Source organism: Fukomys damarensis, unplaced genomic scaffold (assembly GCF_012274545.1).
Source record: "Fukomys damarensis isolate Sample0158 unplaced genomic scaffold, DMR_v1.0_HiC HiC_scaffold_15, whole genome shotgun sequence".
NCBI classification, from domain to species: domain Eukaryota; kingdom Metazoa; phylum Chordata; class Mammalia; order Rodentia; family Bathyergidae; genus Fukomys; species Fukomys damarensis.
Window position 1 is genome coordinate 50,358,438 of NW_022900927.1, and position 19,551 is coordinate 50,377,988.

Consider the following 19,551-nt stretch of genomic DNA (forward strand, 5'->3'; position numbering starts at 1 on the left):
CCATGGTGACATTTTCTTAGAGGATTTGGACTGGAACCCATGAGGTAATTTACAGAAGAAGAAAAAACAAAATGTTTCTGCTGCAGAAACTAGGTCAAAAACTGTGGCGCACATTGGTGAGCTGACAGATGAACAGGCAGATGCAGCATCTCAGAAACCTACTACAACTACAAGAAAACCAAAAAAGATATCACTGTGCTCTACAAGAAAGGACATGAAAACAAAATATATGTGCTATTAGCATAAGTGATATTTGGGTATGTAACATGTAGCTGTCATGTGTGAGGAATACATTGGGTGTGACAGGTGAAGCAAAGATTATTTCTGTGATAGTGTTTTATTTTTGTTTACATCGTAGTTCACACAGGTTTTTATTTCTGATGTTATTATTTAGGTTTTATAACCAAGTAAAGAGCTGATATAAAAATGTTGATGTCTATTTTAAGCACACATTATATATTTGATATTTTTATTGGTATCTTATTTCTCTACTAAGTGCATGTTGTATAATGTTGTAGGAAGCTGCTGACAAAACAGGAAATGACAAGAATGGCCTGCTACATAAGAGAGAAAAGCTGATCACATGTGTTGTCAGTGTAAGCAAGGCATGTGCATGGAACATGTAACTGTAATGTGTGAAGTCTGCTTTGGGTGTGACATTTGAAGCAAAGCTTATTTTTGTTGTAGAGTTCTATTGGTATTTTCACTGTAGTTCTTATATGATTTTATTTCTGATGTTATCTTTTAAGTTTTCTAAGCAAGTCCACAGCTGATATGAAATTGTTGGTGTCTATTCTATATACACAATATATATTAAGAATTTAATACTTCATTTTAGTGATATTTTGTGTTCCTGTTAACTACACACTGTATAATATAATAAGAAACTCCTGACAAAACAGAAAGACCAGTGAGATTTCAAGTGTGTCCTAGAAAAAGGCCAGGAAAACAAAACACATATTCTGTCAGTGTAAGTGATAGGTGAATATAAAACATGCTATAGTCATGTGTGCAGAATGCCTTAGGTGTTATAATTGAAGTGGAGATTACTTTTGTAGAGTTCTATTGGTATTTTCATTGTGGTTCATCTAAAAATTTATTTGTGTTGTTCTTCTTTAGACTTTGTACATAACGAAACAGTCAATGTTGAAAATTTTGATGCTTTTTAAACACTCAGTAAATATTAAAAATTCAATACTTTACTTTTATCATTTTTCCTGTTAAGTGGTTATTATTTAATAAAACTTAAAAACTTAAAAGTAATAGTTCATCAATAAAAATATTGTAAAGAATATTTCTGTTGGACCCATGTTTATGCACCTTTATGGCAAAATTAAAGGAAAAAGGAGAATGTGATCAACTGGCAATCAGCAAGGTATAGCAGAATGGCAAGATAGGCCGTTCTTGGCATAGCAGCCTCTAACACACTTAGATTATGGAAACTTAAGAGTTGAATAAACTTCATTTGCTTTTTCATTTCTTGAGTCTTTTCTCTTCATGCAGGATCCATATTCTCTCATATTCTCAGATATATTCTTGGATAGAATACCAAAGTGAAGTTTTTCTTCATAGTCAAGTTCTATATAAACTCCTGTTGATAAAACACCTTTGCCTTTAGCTACTTCAAGAACAGTAAGACTGGATTACTGTGTTTCATTTTAACGAGTATGTAGGTAAAATCACTTAAAGCAATTCCGTTTGTTCTGGTGACTGAATAAGCAATGTGTTCCTGGCTAATGCTGTACTTTGGCTGCTGCTAATTCTTTTGAACCATTTTCAGAACCAGACATTTGGGAAGTTACTTGACTGGGGGTATGCAAAAACAAGATGTTACACAAGGGCTTGTTCAGAGTTTCTCCATGGCAAGTTCAAACATATACAATATTATTAACTATGTCTTGGAAGCTCATTTTCTTCTTTTATAAACAGTCAAAAAAAAAAAAAAACACAGCTCTGGTTTATTTAATTCCCAGAAAGGAAAAATTGGAATCATTTAGCCTGTTTAATATCAAAACTTACCTGACCCACAAGAAAATCAGGAGGAATTTCACAGAACACTGAGTTATATCATCCTATACACAAACTCTTTGACTGCAAATAAAATAGAACTTTTTAAAAAGCTTCAGTACACATTTCATAACATTGCTTTCTGTTTCTCATTTTGATATCTCTTTTTATATATTATCTTCCAGAAATATCCAGGAACTGATTTCTTGTCCCTTATCCCTTTCTCTTCACCTTGAACCTTTGCAGAATTTCCTCCATTCTTATGGCATGAATTTATCAACTTTGTATAAATTGATTACTAAATGTATATCTCAAATTCCAAACTGTGTATGTGTCTGTAATTCCATCATGCCCATATCAAATACTGATTTCTTTGTCTTCACAGAGAATGAGATGCTTTAACAATATATTTATCCACTCATTCTTCATTATTTCATTACCAATTCTCTCATTTCACTTTTCAATCAAGCTATGGCTAGAAACTATAAACATAATCAAGCTATGGTTACTTCCTGAACTCTTTCCTATTTCTGTCTAAACTTTTCTTTGTTTCACTTCTGCTGTTTAATTTAGAACATTGAAGAGTTGCACCATTGGGTAAATAAATTTTGACTGGTGAAGAATAAAAAGGAAAAGATAATTACCACTTTAGAGGATTGCTCTAGCAGTGATCTTCAATTGGTGGTTGGGAAGTACCTAAAAGTTTCAGTAATCTAATGAAATTAAGGATAAGAGAGGAGAGGGAGAATTGGGTTAAAATTGCATGTTAGCGGGCCGGGGATTTAGCTCAGTGATTCGGTGGCCTGCCTCACAAGTGCAAGGACATGAGTTTGATTCCCAATACCATGAAAAAAAAAAAAAATTTGCATGTCACCATTAAATAATGGCTTTCTCTGTCATCTCACCCAGGAAACAATCATATTTCAAATGGTTCCAAACTGAAGGAAAGGAGAAAGAAGGAAAATGAGCGCAACTTTGTGATACACCACAAATATTTTCTGGTTTAATGAATAGTTGATGGGATAGATTAATGTAAAATCTAAGTCATGGTTGGGTAATGTTGAAATTCTAATCTAAAGACTAGAAGGGCCTTATCTGATCTTTAAAGTTAAATCTTATCTCTGAAGTGGCTTTCTTAGCACATCTTCACTTAATTCATTCACCTGGAAATCCAGCTTATTTCTAGTTATGGCTCCCTGACTCTCATCTTCTCTGGTTGAGCACATTTTACTCCTCTCTTTCTTCTACTGCATTTTAGTGTAATAATTCTGTCTTCATCGTTGTTATGTAGCAATTCCATTATTTCGGTTGAACTTGTTTAGATTGCCCAGTCTTTCGACTCCTTAAACATCAAAGGCCAGGTTTTCTGAGTTGTCTCACAGTATTTAAAAGTAGGCTTTTTGCAAAAGTGATCAAATTCTTTTTGTTCCTGTATTCTAATTAATTATGCCAGAAATTATCATGTTTTCATGGAAAATGTACAATTTTGACTATGTTCTAGGGTTTTTTTAGTACATTATGTTGTTTTATTATGCTATGACTTTGTATTTAATTCATACTTTTCATCTTATAAGAAATTGATTTTGTTTTCTAGGAAGGAAATTTTTCTAGATAATTAATCTTTTATTCTTTCTTTCCAAAATCTCTCTCCATGATATAAACTTCCAGATGTTTATTATTTTCATTAACAACTATTAGTGAATCTTGATATATGGTTTAATTCATACACCAAAGTCTTAGAATTGAAATGCATGCTATAGATATTATGAACAATTTTAATTCAATCAATTCTTAAACCCTGTTGAGAATATTTTATCATTTTGGACTTGACTATATGACAAGTTTAGACTTTGAAACATAGAAAAAGAAATTAATGTAGTGGTTCCTTTATGACCCAAGATACTGCACAAATCCTTAAAAATTATATAAGATTATTATTTGGTATGGGAGATTATTCTCTAGTACTCTGAAGGAAACTTTCTTTTCAATTTTAGAATTTATTTGTCATCACAAAGACAGCTATTATTTTCTTCTGAGTGAAGATTTCATGTGGGCAAAATTGTAGACTTATACAGCATACTCAGAAATTTTAGTTACATTTTCTATTGTGGAAAATATTTTCACTGTCATAATTTCGGTTTTAACAAATTATATTCAAGAAAGAAATAGACTATTAAATTATTGAAGTTTCTCTGTGTTAGTTTTTTATTGTTGCTATAATAAATTACCACTGAGTGACATAAAACAACACAAATATGTCATATTACAGTTGTGGCTCAGAAGTTTAAAACATCTCACTGAGCTAAAAATCAAATGATGGCAGGGTTATATTCTTTTCTTGAGGATCTAGAAAATAATTTTTCTTTATCTTTTCCATCTTTTAGAGCAACCCATATTCTTTGGCTTGTTCCTACTTTTACCCAGTTCCTTCTTCCAGTTCCAAGCCAGCAGTATGGGCCAAGCTCTTACTAGGTTTGTATCTTGCTGTTCTTTCCTCTCTGCACTTTATCTGTCTGTCCATAGCTGGGAAAGGTTCTTCATTTCGCATGACTTGTATAATTAGATAGGGCTGCAAGTCACCAGCAATGAAGTCTTTGTTTTAAAGGATCTTAATCTCTACACAGAAAAAGTTAGGATCTACTGCACTATAAAGCCCCTGCTGTCAATATATTTTGGGAATCAAGGAACCCAAAATGGTGAGTCTTAAATTTGATTCTTTTCTTGAAGTAAATCTAGACTTCTTCATTTATTATAACTGCCTTTAATCACTGTCTCATTGCAAATGACTGAGAAAAAAGTATTATAAAAACAATAAAAGAGAAGAAATAAGTGGCACATGCCTGTAATCCCAGCAAACAGGAGGCTGAGGCAGGAAGATCATTGAGGTTTCAATGCCAGCCTAGGCTACACAATGAGATCAAAGCCAGCGTGAACTATAAAGTGATGCTCTGTCTCAAAACAAAAAATGAAACTTAAAATTTAAAAAAAAGAGAAGGGTAATGAGGTAGAAAATTTGTTTTTGGATAGACAAAAGAGCATTTCTGGGTGCCCAGAGAAAATTTAAAGGCTATAAATCTATATAGTAATTGAAGATTTTAAAAGAATAAGTAAAATTGTTAAACTAGCTCTGCAGCACTTATTTGTATTGGTATGCAGAATTACTTATTAAGGTAGCATTTCCTGAATGTACAGGGATATTCTTTTTCTTCCACTCTAATTTTCAGTATGAATTGTTTGAAAGTTATTCTAATATCTTGAACCATCCTCAAATTTGGCTTAGAAAAAACAAAGCTTTGAGGAAAAGAATTACTTGGGTGACTTCATGACAATGACAATATCTATCTATCTGCTTAGCACCATACATATGCTTAGACTCATGACACATATTCTAGATGCTCAGTTAAAAGACTTTAAAAAGGCTGGAAAATGATTGGTAAGCGGTTTTAATGCTTATAATTTTTTGGTCAAGTTTCAGATTTAGTACTCTAAAAGCAGATTTGATTAGAGGGAAAGACCAATGCTTTCACTGTTAAAGAGTTGCTTTGCAAGGTTTGAGATCTTCAGTGACTCAAGCAAATACCAAACTAGATACTTCACATTTTATCCCTACTCACGCACTCTTTGGTGGGAGTTTGCCTGTAATTCTGACAATATATTTACACACACACACACACACAAAAAAAAAAAAAAAAAAAAAAAAAAAACTCAAAGAAAACCACAGAGGATAGCATTAAAGCCAATTGTAATGCCAAGGAAAGTGTCAGCTCCTAATAACCTCATGCTTTCGTGACTCAAAGATTATTCGGCCTGTGCATTTTATTCTTTTCTTTTCCCTTGAATAGGTTAAATCTTTTCTGCATCCTCAAGGTACCAAATGGATAACTTTGAGTGCCAACACTCATAGAAATGCCTTTATGATGTGGGAGAGAGACAGTAGAGCAGGAATAGGTGACTCAATAGATGGTGCATTAGAATCTAGCCCTTCCACTTTCCGTTCCTTGCATTATCTCTCTGTTACTAATGTATCACCAAACCGTCAGTCATACCAGAAAGTGTAATATACTGACACTACCTATGTACTATGGGTACTATATATGTTGTATAAAACCAACAAAAATAATGGTACTTTAAAAGATAGAGCTCTTTAGGGGCACAAAATATTCTGATTAGGGTTAAGATTTTAAAAAAAATCTAAAAATGTCCTGCAAAAAATGTGTGCAAAGGTGAATAGATCACGGGGGTGGTATACTCACCGATGGATTAATGCATTGTTGAGTTCATAGCTGACTTGCTGTTAGGAGATTAGCTTTAGATAGAGGCAGGTCATTGTGGGTGTGATCTAGAAGGCTATGTTCTTGGCACTGGCTCCTTTCACCTCTCTTTTCTTCCTCGCTGCAATGGAATGAGCTACTGTCCTCACCCAGGTCCTTCCACTGCCATTTCTGCCTTGGAGCTAGGCTACCATGAACTGAAGGCATGAACCAAAATAAATTTCTCATTCTTTAAGTTGTGGGTGTTCTGGTTTTTGTCCCATCAATGGGAAAGTGACTAAGACAGATTTTGTTACCAAGTATGGTATCATTGTTGTAACTATATATGGTTTAAAGGAGAACTAGGTTGCAGAAGGAGTTTGGAAAGATTCAGAGACACCAGCTGGGGAAGCTGTAGAATGCTGTGTGCTGAGCTTAATGGAGGATTCTGGTCAGAGCTCTGAAGACTAGAATGCTGATAGGAATACAGAAAGTAAGGTCCAGGCCCATAAGGTTTCAGTTGAGAAGAAGTTCATTTGTGGTTTGGCTAGAGGTCAAATATTTTACACTCTGGAAGAAAATTTGTCTTCATTTTGCTCACATCCTGAGACTTTGCCAGAGACTGAGATTAAAGATGGGAGCTAATTAATCTGGTGGAATAAATTGCAAAGTTGCTCAATATTCAGGTTGTGGCATGGGTACTTCTGGCTGCTTTTAGACAGATCTACAGTGAAAATTAGCAGCAAAAAAGTCAGATATGAATAGTTTGTAGTTTCATCAGAAACAAGCAGGTCCAAAGTTGGGGCCATGGAGAGAATTGTTTGGGAAAAGATTAGCATAAAAAAAGCAAAATAGTTTCCATAATGACAATAGGAAAGATAGCTTGAAGTCAACTTAATTGGCAAGAACTCACCCTTTGCAGGCTCAAGGGTGCAAAACTAGAAAGCTTTCACTTGAGAAGAGAGCACCTGTGTACCACACCTGATAATGGCCACCTCAGGAATTAGTTTTCCAGGACTTGTTTCATAGTGCTCAGCCATCCAGGTGCTCAGAGGCTGATACAGCCATGAACCAAGGACACCCAGCTATTTCTTGAGCTGACACCATACCTTGGTGTCATCCATGTGATGCTGGCTTTGCAGGCATGAAATTAGCATTACAGGGAAAGGGAGGCTTCCGCTCAGATGCCAGAAGGCTTGAGAGGCCAGAAAGTGTGCCTCTGATAGTGTAGTGGATGAAGATATGAAAGTGAAACCAAAGGTGCAAGGGAGACCACAGGAAGTTGGAGATACCATATATATGGACCATTTAAACACAGCCACTTCAAGAGAGAGGCTATGTGGATTGCAACTGATAATGTTGTAGGGGCTGGGCTGCCTAAGTCCTTTAGAGTCCACATCTTGCCACAACTTGACCTAGTTGCTGGATATGGACCTACAGGATTTAACGTTGCCCAGCTGGGGTTTGGTCTTGCTTTTGTCTTATTTCTTCCTATTCTCCTATTCCTCTCTTTTGGGAGTGTTTACTCTTTGCTATTGTGCGCGGGAAGTCTTTAACTTTATTTACAAGGGCTTACAGGAAGAATTTGCTTTGAGTCTCAGAGCAAACTTTGGAACTGGATTTTTCAGCAATGCAGGAACTATTAAAAACTTTGGCAACTCCTAGAGATGGACAAAATACATTTTGCATAATGAGATAGGCATTTTAGGGAATCAAGGGCGAAATATTGTGGTTTAGGTCTAAAACGTCTCCCCCAAAACCTCATGTGTTTGACAGGTGATTTGCATCACTGGGGCCCTATACTTGTCAGTGGATTAGTGCACTGTAGACGTCATAGCTGAGTAGCATTAGGATGTAGAGCCTTGTTAGAGGCATGAAACTGAGAGCATGATCCTCAGGGCTGTATTCTTGTCCCTGGATCCTCCCTTCTCTTTTCTTCCCGGTTTCCATAGCATGAATAGCTGTCCTCTACCTAGGACTTTCCACAATGCTATTTTTTCTGCCTTGGAACTAGTTCCCTATGGACTGACAGCATGAGCCAGAATAAACCTTTTCTTCTTTAAGCTGTAGGTATTGAGTAGTTTGTCTTGGTGACTGAAAATGACTAAGACAATGAGCAAGACAAATACTTTATAGTAACTCATAAAGCACCAGGTTCGTGTGTGATATTAGGAAAAACAATTGAGTCAACAACAACACATAGGCATGGGATTTACAATGACAGAGGTAGACTTTAACGTTTAATTTAAATTTTAAGAAAGTTTTAAAATTTTAATCAATAGTAATTGCTCATATTTATGGAGTAGTGACACTTTAATACATGCACACAGTATAATGCTCATCGCAGGATAATTAGCATAGTTATCACCTCAGACATTTATCATTTCTTTAGGATGAAAATATTCAAAACCCTCCATACTAGCTATTTTGAAATATTGAATTCAATTTCTCTCAGCCATAGTTACCTCCTATCTAATTGCACCCCTGTACCCATCAACCACCCTCTCTATATTCCTTCATACTCTTTCCAGCCTCCAGTAACTGCCACTCTATTCTCTACTTCTGTGAGATCAACTTTTAGCTTCCACATATAGAACATGTGGTACTTGTCTTTCTGTGCCTGTCTTAACTCACTTACTATGATATCCTTCAGTTCTACCCATATTAACTGCAAACAACAGAATTTCATTCTGTTTTTTATGGTTGAATTGGAAAGCTATGAGTCAATTCCTAGGAAGTTCTAAGCAAATAAAATTATCATAAAGCGTGCCTAATGAAAACCTTAAATGCCTGTCTGAAATGTCATTACCTTCTTCTCCATTGTCTTAAGAGTTACCTTCTGGAACCTTTCTTCACTAACTATCATTCAATATCAAATCTACTCTTTCTCTCTTGGTGAGGATAATACATTTCTTTATATTACATTTTACATATAAACTATATTTACTTATTTTTAGATTGTTATATTTTACTCATATGAACATATTTTCCTTGCTTAACTGAGAATATGATTCAGTGAAAATCACTTGCATATTGTAGACCGAGAAAGAATGCAATCATAGTTTTTCCCATTAAAATTAGTGGAATTATTTTTAAACATAGCAAGTTTTCACTTAGCAACAGGAGCTTCAGAAATAAACTAAAACTGTTAATTGAAGGATATGATAAAAACATTTTCATGTACTAAAGTCTTAGAATTTTTCTCCCAAACATCCTTTTTCAGAAAACTAATGGGAGTTATGCTCCAAAAATGATAAAGAGAAAAACAAAAAAGAAACTACAGAATTCATGAAGTAGATTTTCCAACTCAGGGGCTGTAAGGAACTCCCAAGATGATGGTGGAAAGGAAGTCCTAGAGTTACTGTGTGACAGACCTGGCTAACACCTCCAAATTGAGGCAGTCTTCAATCCTCACATTGATAGGCATTTTACTCATAAACTGTTATTTCTTGTCTTGGCCAGACTTTGTTAGCATTCCCTTATTTACTTCACTTCCTGCTAGCCATAAAGCCAAAGGGGTACTTTTATGTCCTTTGACTCTATTGGTCCCCAAATCACCACTTATCTTCTGCCAGGGGTCATCTTGTCCCTTTCGGTTAACCCCTGGCACGCTGTTCTCAACTCTCATTAATATCACTTAAGTCTGGATATCAGCCAGGGAAAGTTAAGCCTTAAGGTACTCACCTCACCAATCTCATAGAACATTAAGAAAGTATGGCTACTCTCCAGGTTGAAACTATCGCACAGGTGAACTCTTTCTATAGTCCTAAAGAGGAAATTGGGACCAACTCATGATTTCCCAGGGATGACTTCACTTTACTTTCTTTCTTTTTTTTTTTTTTTTTGGTACCTTGGATTGAACTCCGGTCCTTGCGCTTGCAAGGCAGGCCGCCGAACCGCTGCGCTAAATCCCCGGCCTTTCTAACGCACCTTTCTTTTCTCTGAAATTAAGCCTGTGAGGAAATGATTCCCATACTTTTCATCTCACCCTTCCCTTCCTTCTTCTCTTCTAATCCCCCCAAGCTTCTTTTTGTATTTCTCTAGTAACAACTTTTCTTTCTTTTACCTTTCTTCTTTTCTTCTTTCCTTCTTTTTCTCTCCTTCTTTCTGGTGAGCACTGACTGAATGCAGGGCATCAGAAATGCTAAGCCTGTGTTGCATCTATGCACTCAGCCCTCTAGTAACAAATTCTAATCCTTTTCCTGTTACATGGATTCCTTAGAATGATTTGAACAAAGAAAGGAAAAAAGAAAAATATATTAATCATCTTAAATTATATTAAATTATTTCTTCATATTATTGGCTTTTATGAAAAATTTCCTTAAGATATTATTTTGGTATGTACACACAAATAAACACACAAAAAAAGAAAAAAATTATTTTGAGAAACTCTTATGCTATTTCTTATTTGTATCTGTGCCACAGGTTTTTTTTTGACTCTTCATACTGTTTTTGCCAGAAACTTTGATAACTATTCTAATGACAGTAAGGATAAGGTAAGGGATAGTGGCAAAAGAATAATACTTGTAAGCCAATTTAAAAATATTTTCTTCCTTAGTTTTTTGAGGTAATCTTTAAGGAGAGAGATATAACAACTTGAATAAAACAAATTTAGCATACATGTAAAGACGTTCTTGTCTAGCATAATTAGACATAGGCTTTCTAGGTGTTGATTGCATAAGACATTGTAAGTTTGATTGCTTAAGTTCTTTTCTGTTATGAAGTTAATGTATATTGTTATAATGTGCTATGTTATATTAGCTAAAACCACAAGATTTAATCATATATGATTGCTACTATTGATTATTATGTGCTAGACATTTAACTTGTATTTTTGTGTGTGTGTGTATATATATATATATATATATATAAACACTTAGATAATTAATTATTATTATCTCCACATTTTTAATAAAAACACTTAAGGCTCAAAGAGATTGTATGATAGCATAAATTTCCATTGTTGGTGCTGGGTCAGCATCAGAATTTCAGCACAGGCTTCTTAGGTAGACTCCAAAAAGTGTGCTTTACCTCTGTGTTTTATTAATACTTTCTTTCCTACCTTTGCAGTTGTTACAGTTTTACCACTGTTACTATATTAATGTTTCTGAAAAGACTTCGAAATTCTAAAAATAATTGAATAAAATATATGCCCCTGATTTACTTATATTGATAGAAAGAAACTACTGTATCAAATCTTATAACAGAGAAAAACAAGTGAGGGTACCCCAAAAGGTGAGGTACAGAAAAGATAGCACAGTGAATGGCCAAGATTTTTGGGACAGAATATTTAGGGCAGAAAGATGAGTTTTAAAGATTTCTGAGATTGATAAGCCTGAATGCAATGTGACTTGCAAGTTGACACAGGCAGGAAGCAAAACATCTTAATTTCTACCTTGGCAATGACCTTAATATGGCCACTTTCCCTGTTTCCTTCTTTCAGTGATGCTATGACAGGAGGGAGAATCTTTATTGAAGGTCACAGAGTCATGGGAGAGGGCTCACAATAACTTAACACGTGACAGTTACTCCACCCTAGTAAGATTTCTCAGTGGGCATATATTCAGCATAAAGGTTTAGCAGGCATTCCCAATGTATGGAAGTTTTTTATGGAGTACATACATGTACTGCTATTATCTCTATATTAATGTAAATTAGCTTTATTTCTCTATGAAAGATAGGCAATAAATAGAGGCTCTAATGTTTTCTTCCTGACCCTCACTGCTTACCTCACATGTGTACTGGAATGTAATTATCAGATTTTGCAGACTACATATTTATTATAATTCTCAACACAAAAGACCATGAAACACCTGGGAATGCTTTTCCTTTAACAAGAAGACATAAAGCCTTTTTGCAAAGGAACTACATACCTTTATTTAGCAAATTTATGTTTGAGAAAAATGGCAAGTAATTGTCAGAAAAGCATATAAAAAGATATTTTCCTCTTGATATTACCAGGGCAATAATCTCATCAAGAGGAAAACATTTGAGGAAGCAATCTATTCATGTTTCTAGGGGAAAGTTTATGTAGATTTTTTTAGTAATAAACTTATTTTTGCCTACTATGGGTGGTCTTGATATTCAAATACCTAGTTCAAGACAAGATAATTCTGTTTCTCATGATTTGTCCTAATGATATAAAACATCAGCTATGAAATACAACTGTTCTAGTTATACTCAAGAACAGTTTTTATGGATATATTTCTCCACTTTGTCCTCCACATGAACAGCTAAGCAGAAGCCAGAGTCAGAGTCTATTTGAAACCAAATAAAAGGATGTGTCTTGAAAAGTTATCATTAAAATCCTAATTCCAAAGAAATGATAACAAGAACCCAAACCCTTAAAATTAAAATATGATATAAATGTCTTCTTTACATAATTAATAATTTATTTTTATATCTGACATATTTAGAGATAAATGAAAATATCCTGTTAATTTAATTTGTAAATTAGATTACTTCTAAGAATATTTTACCTTCACTAATTCATTGTTTTGTTTTATTAAATCATTTTGTTTAATTTTATGGAGATTCAAATAGAATCATTATTGAAAAGATAAGCAAAGAAATACCCTCATTCTAAAATTCAGGTGACAAAAATCAGATCTTCAAACACAACTGGGAATAAATTATTTCTGACATGTTCAAATACGGACATAAATATAAAATAATATTTTAAAAAAGTCATTACTCCCCACATTATGTTTAGGAACAACATAAAAAGTTGAAAGCATGCTATGGACTCTCAGTAGAGAAATTTTAAAAAAACAAAACAATTTTTAAGTAAAACCTCCAGCAGGCAAAGATAAATTCAGAAAACATTTTCCAGGTCTAAACTTATGAAAGAAAAAAAGTCTCTCGAAACTGATATACATCTTTATACCCAACATGTTTTTGTTAAATTATATCTGTAAAACATATTTTAAAATTATGCCTTTAAAAATGAGGTTTAGATCTGGCACAATGATATTCGTGGTAGACACAGCCAAAAAAATTTGGTTAATATTCTTACCAACTTCATCTAGGTCAATCTGTTCTCTATTCTGTCCTACAAAAAAATAATTAGTTCTGTGGGCAGTTCCTAAACTTTGTATTGTATTAATGTTCTTCATAGGCATTCATAATTTAGAACATTTCGTCTAAATGAATATTTATGATCATAACTGCTTTCATTTGTTGAGAGCTACTCTGTGTGTCAAGTGCTAAGTTTTTTGTTTTTTGTTTTTTTTAAGACAGGGTCTCACTATGTAGTTGAGACTGACCTGGAACTCACTATGTAGCCCAGGCTGGTCTCGAACTCACAGCGATCCTCCTGCCTCAGCCTCCCCAGTGCTGCTGGTATTACAGGAGTGCGCCAACACACCCGGCTATCAGGTGTTAAATTTTTAACACACATCATATAACGTAATCCCTACAGTAAAAAATTATTTTACTTTACATAAAAGAAAATTTACCCATATCCCTTATTAGTCCGCAGCGGTACCAAGACTCAAACCTAGAGCTGTCACTCTATAACTATGTCCCTAAGGCACATTCCCTTCACTTCCTGTTGTTAGGTAAGGGAAAGTAAGGATTAAACAGACAACAGTTGGAACAGTGACAATCAACAGCCAAGGGAAACACACTTGTCTCTATCTTCATAGCAGTTCTGGGAAACAAACACAGGAAATAAATGGATTTAAATATTTCTGAAACATTTTCCAGGTTGTCCTTGGTTTAGGGTGGGATAGGTAGAACAGTGACCTCCAAATATGGACCCATTTCAGTCTTTTTACCTTGCAAACATGTTGCCTTTCATAGTAAAGGGACTTGGAGATGTAATTAAATTAAGGATCTCAAAATACACAGATAATACTGGATTATGTGAGTCGGCCCAATCTAAGCACGTTTCTTTTTTTTTTCTGGTTTTTCTGTTATTATTATTATTTTTTTCAGCTTTAATTGAGTTTATTGGTACATTTTAGGTATACGAACAGTTACATTCATTGTTGGGATCTTGTACCTTTACATGACGGGTCTTGGTTCTCATTTTTTTCCCCTTGTCCCTGCCCTCCTTTCAGCCCCTCCTCTAAGCACAGGTTTCTTATAAAAGGGAGTAAGAGAAGATGTGATAGCAGTAGAGGTTGACATGGTGAAGGAACAATGACTTAGCTATGAGATTAGGCTTTAGAATCTGGAAAAGACAAGGAAATGTGTTCTTCTTCCCTGGCGATTCTTGATGAAACATACACTAGCAACCCATTTGGAACCTCTGACTTTCAGAACTGTAAATACATTTGTTTTTGTTGCTTTAACCCAGTAATTTTGTGGTAAGTTGGTACAGCAGCAACGGGAAGCTAATACAGAAGATATTTTATTTGCAACTAATATCATGAAAATATGTAAAATCCATCTGCCTAACCGATCTAGTTATTATAAATGATACTTCTTAGCATTGTTTTAGGGTGTTGCCAAACAGAAACTACAACTGTTAAATCTCATTCTTTGAAAAGATGCCTGCAAAGCAAAGGGAGAGTGATAAACTCAATGAAAACTCAAGAATCTGTCGATTGTTCTTTCTCAAGTCCAATGGTCTGAAGTTGATGAACATAAAAACTCAAAAATGAAAAACATATTGGTCCACCTTGAACCACCTACCACGAAGAGAAGCTTAATATAAGTTATATGTTAAGCTCTCTATTTGTTATTAGGTGGGCTTTTTTCTTTGCCAGCTAAGTCAAGAGTTTGGGTGTGCGTAGCAAAACTTGCCATTAAATGCAAATGTCAGACAGGCTCTGACTCCCAGTACCGTACCTTATCTTGCTCAGTACACTCCTCTGGTCCTATGAAGGTATTCTTATTATTATTGAATGAGAAGAAGCAAAGTCCACATAGGCCCTACACAATTTGCCAACACAAAATACAAGTGGATGGCTGAAGCACTGCAGTCCTCTTCAAGGTGGCCCTGAAAGCAAAGGATGGGAAGACACCATCCCAGTAGGCAGGATATTGAAGAGGGCTATGAAGACTGTCTACTTCATCTGGACAAGAAGAATGAACTCCACATTGATTTGTTAGCAGTTGTTGCATTGATTTTTTTCAGTCAGCAGTTTAGAAAGAACAACCCTGAAAGGTTGGTGGCAAGGGGCTCTGGGGAGGCTATAAATAAATAGACTTCTCAAACTTGGCATCTAGTGTGAGAATAATTGTATCTAATGTAAATGCTCATCCAATGGCCTTACTGTGGAGGAGTCTGTCAGTAATTACATGGACCCAATGACAAGTTGCCTTAGTGTCAGGTGCCCTCTTTTGCCAGATACTCTAGTGTTTGATCTAGTGCTTTGCTCACTCTAGGCAAGGTGGCCATGGCCACTGGGATGGAGGCCACACATGGTATCCACAATCAGAGATTCCTTTCACCAAGGCTGAGATGGATGCTGCTGTAGATTTGTTTCTATAAATAAAACCACCAAGGACCTGATAAATTCATATTTATGTCTATAGTCATATAAGTCTTTTGGCAGATATATAGTTTTATAAATATTTCCTCATAGTCTGTGACCAGCCTGCTGCTAATTTTCTTAATAGTGACTTTTGGTGACATTTGATGAGATCTAAATTGCCATTTTTTTCTTTTATGATTATTGCTTTGTTTATATATATATGAACTTTGGATGTCCCAAGGTCACAAAGATTGTTTTCTATATTTCCTTGTAGAAATTTTACAATTTTAGCATTGTGATCCTTGTCAAATTAAGCTTTGTGTGTGGGCTTAGTTTGGGGTCATTGTTCATTGTTTTCATAATGGATTTCTCAGTACTCTAGCACCACTGATATGCTCATTGAGTTAAAGGGGGCATTTGTTGAAAACCAGGAAAAGGAATAAATCTAATTCTAGATATGAATTTTGTCCTATTATTTTTTGGATCCACATACCAGACTAAAATGGATTGATTATTGTAGTTTTACAATAACTTCTGAAGTCAGGTAGGACAAGCCTTCTAATCAGACTTCTTTCTCAGAACCATGTTGAATATTTTGAGTCCTTCACATTTCCATATATATTTTCAAATTAGCTTGTCAATCACAATTTTTAAAAAAGCCTGGGATTATGATTGAGACTGATGGTATTTTGATGTCTTGCAAATGGATGAAGAGTGCCCTACTTTTCCTTTTATGAATAACTATTTAATTGCTAAATGCTACAGGAATTTCTTAAATTAAATTCTCATGAGACTTCACTACATTTTTTGAGGACATCACTGACAGCGGTTCAGTTCCATGTATGGCCCCAGGCTGAAAAGATCAGGGTAGTCTGAAAAAATTATCTTCTGCACTTAGCCAAAAATTTTGCAACTTCCACCTAAACAAACATTAGTAAAAGCATTACACAGAGGAAGCTATAATAAGTGTCTTAGAAATAAATGTTTATAAATATTAAAAGGAAAACCTTGTTTCTGGTCAGTTAATGTTCTCCACATGTTCCAGATTACTGGTGCTTTCCTATCGTGAGCTAAGTTTTACTAATCTCAGTTAGGATATTTCAGAGAGGGGCTACATCAGAAGTCTTCAGGACTCCCTGTTCAGCACTATTTGGTCATAATATATCCTTTTATACTGTACTTGCAAGTGCTGTATGGATGAATCTTTAAAATAATTCAGATGGAAGCCATTTGAAACTATCTGGCTCTCAGAACTTGGTAGAACTATCCTGTTATTCAGTAGTTACTGAGTCTCTGTGATTCTTAATATTTGTTCCATTTCCTAATGAATCATCATGACTTTGAATAAAGCATGATTTAAAAATGTGATCTAGATGTATAATCTATCTTATAATACATTTCATAAGGCATCAAATTCTGCTCCTTGCTTAAACAGCCCTTACAGAAGTTCTGTTTAAATCAGTGTTTATGTGTATGTGACATAATCCGGAGAGAATTTTTAAAATAAGATTCACATGGAGCACTATCTCAGAGATCAAAGATAAATGAACTGAACGTAGAATATTTATGGTGAAAAATGTTGTCTGTGGTAGCACAGTCACTTTGCAGTACAACTGGCTATATATTCCATTCTACAAAATCCATATTTAAAATGAACACTCAATTTTAGACACTGTATTAAGCCTAGAGGATAAACATACTAATAAAACTCTGACCATGTCTTAGATAATATCACAATGTAGTAGGAAAAGAAGGTGTAACAACAACCAACTCTAATAATACAATGTGACAGTAATGTACAGAGTGCTCTATGAGACCATATGAAGAACCATTAGTACTGCTGGAGAGACAAAGCTTCACCAAATAGGTGACATTTGGACTCGATCTAAAAGAGTTTAAGAGAAATTTAAGTGAAATAGGAGAAAAACATGTGCACCTTAAGTGTAGGATTAATTTTAGGATGTGTAAATTCCCAGTTCTATTAATAGCTTAGATATTATTTTCTTGAAGTGTTTTTTAAAAATAAATCTAGATTCTGAATTTGTATCTTCCAGGATTATGTTGTCATGATAATTTTTATTTTTATTGCCACCTGTTATTTCTTCTGCTTTAGTTTTGATTAGGACCAGAAATTCTCCATGGCAATTGAGGTATGTAAACATTTTAGCTCATCAACAATCCAAATTGCTGAACAGTGTTCCCTCTTCTGCTGGAGTGGTAATAGGGTCAATGACAGTTTTGCTGCCCAGGAACTATCTGTACCGCTGGTAGGTGTGGGGTACACTGACTGATGCACTATTCCTCAGAGGTCCATGCTACCCTAGTCAGTTTAAGCATCTGAATGTTGTGAGCAACTCTTTTGCACTTACTGTATTAAGAATTGTTTTTCAGAGAATCCCACAGAGTTATTTTACTTAAGACCTTATACAAATAATGTAAAAATATCTTCAGAACAATGAAATATTCAAAATAAACTTAAAAGATATATCAGTTAGCTTGAGTCATGATGAATATACCTTGCTGTATACAATGTGGCCCTTGTGATCCTTGATCTTGGATTCACTGGTGAAACCCTTAGGCCTACATGGCCAATGAACATTTCTGAGGACATTAACTCACTACTGTTTAGCTTTTCTTTTGATTCAGTTATGTAACCCTCTACTTTCTTTTGCATCTGAGTAGAATCTTGTCTAAATAGTCACCCTGTTGTGTCAGACATTTCGATGCAATTGTTCACTACTCTCCATTGTCACCTGCCAGGTGTTAATACTGTATCAGCATCACTTGTTCTTCAGCAAAATTTATCTCAGATATACGAACAAAGATAGAATTCAGATTTTTTTCTCTAAACACTTGAAAGAAGCTGTTTATTACTCAAGAGAGTCTTTGGATTATGAACCCTCAATTTCTTTCTCCCTCCATTTCGAAAATGCCATGGTTAAGATTTTTCTCAAATATCTTGGATTCCCTATTATTATTGTAGTAAGATGAATTTCCATGTACTCATCAGGGAGAGACCTAATATACAAGGTAAATGTGGATGGACACACAAAGAAGCCATCATTGTTTGGTGGACTTTTCAAAGGGATGAAAAGGAAATCACCATTTCTTTCCTCCTTGTGATGTATATTCCCTGATGGAATGCTTGAATGGGGCAATGTCTTTCTTCTCTGGAGAGAAGGCATAAAACAATCCAGGAGGTCTTCAGCTCTGAATGGCTATTTGAAGGCAGAACAGGATAAAAGAAAAAAGGATTAAGGGAAAATGAACTAGCTGTGTATTAAACTTTAAGAAATAGCTATTAAGGTGAAAGTGATATTTGGTGTTCGTGACTTTTACCAAACTCATTTGTGCTGGGAAAGAAGCCCTAACGTGAAATACTGTATAGATAGTTGTGTAGGTAACGCCATATAGCTCAGGCATCTTTAGTGAAAAGCCCCATAGGGCACAGATGCAGTACAGAAACCAAACCTTAATATCTTGGAAACCTCACTAACAAAGGCAAGTATTTCAATAGAGGAAATAAGATTTAGCATAGATCACTAAGAACTGATTCTTCGTCAGCTTGTTTACATAAGCTATTTCTCTCCCTCCACACTTACTCTCTAATCATTTTATAGACAATGAATGTATTTACTGTATTCATTGGTAGTCCTCTAAACAGGATAATCTAAATTGATGCCATCTCTTTTTTCTTCTGGTACCATTTCTTAAAGCTTTTTAACTCTATTAGCATATCTGAAGCTACCTTCATTATAGAGACAAACAAGGGGATGCCCACAGTGACATTAGACCTCCACCACTTAGAGTTTCCATCATTCCCAGGAGAACCAAGTTGGGGTTGTGCCTTGAACACATGGGCCTCTGTG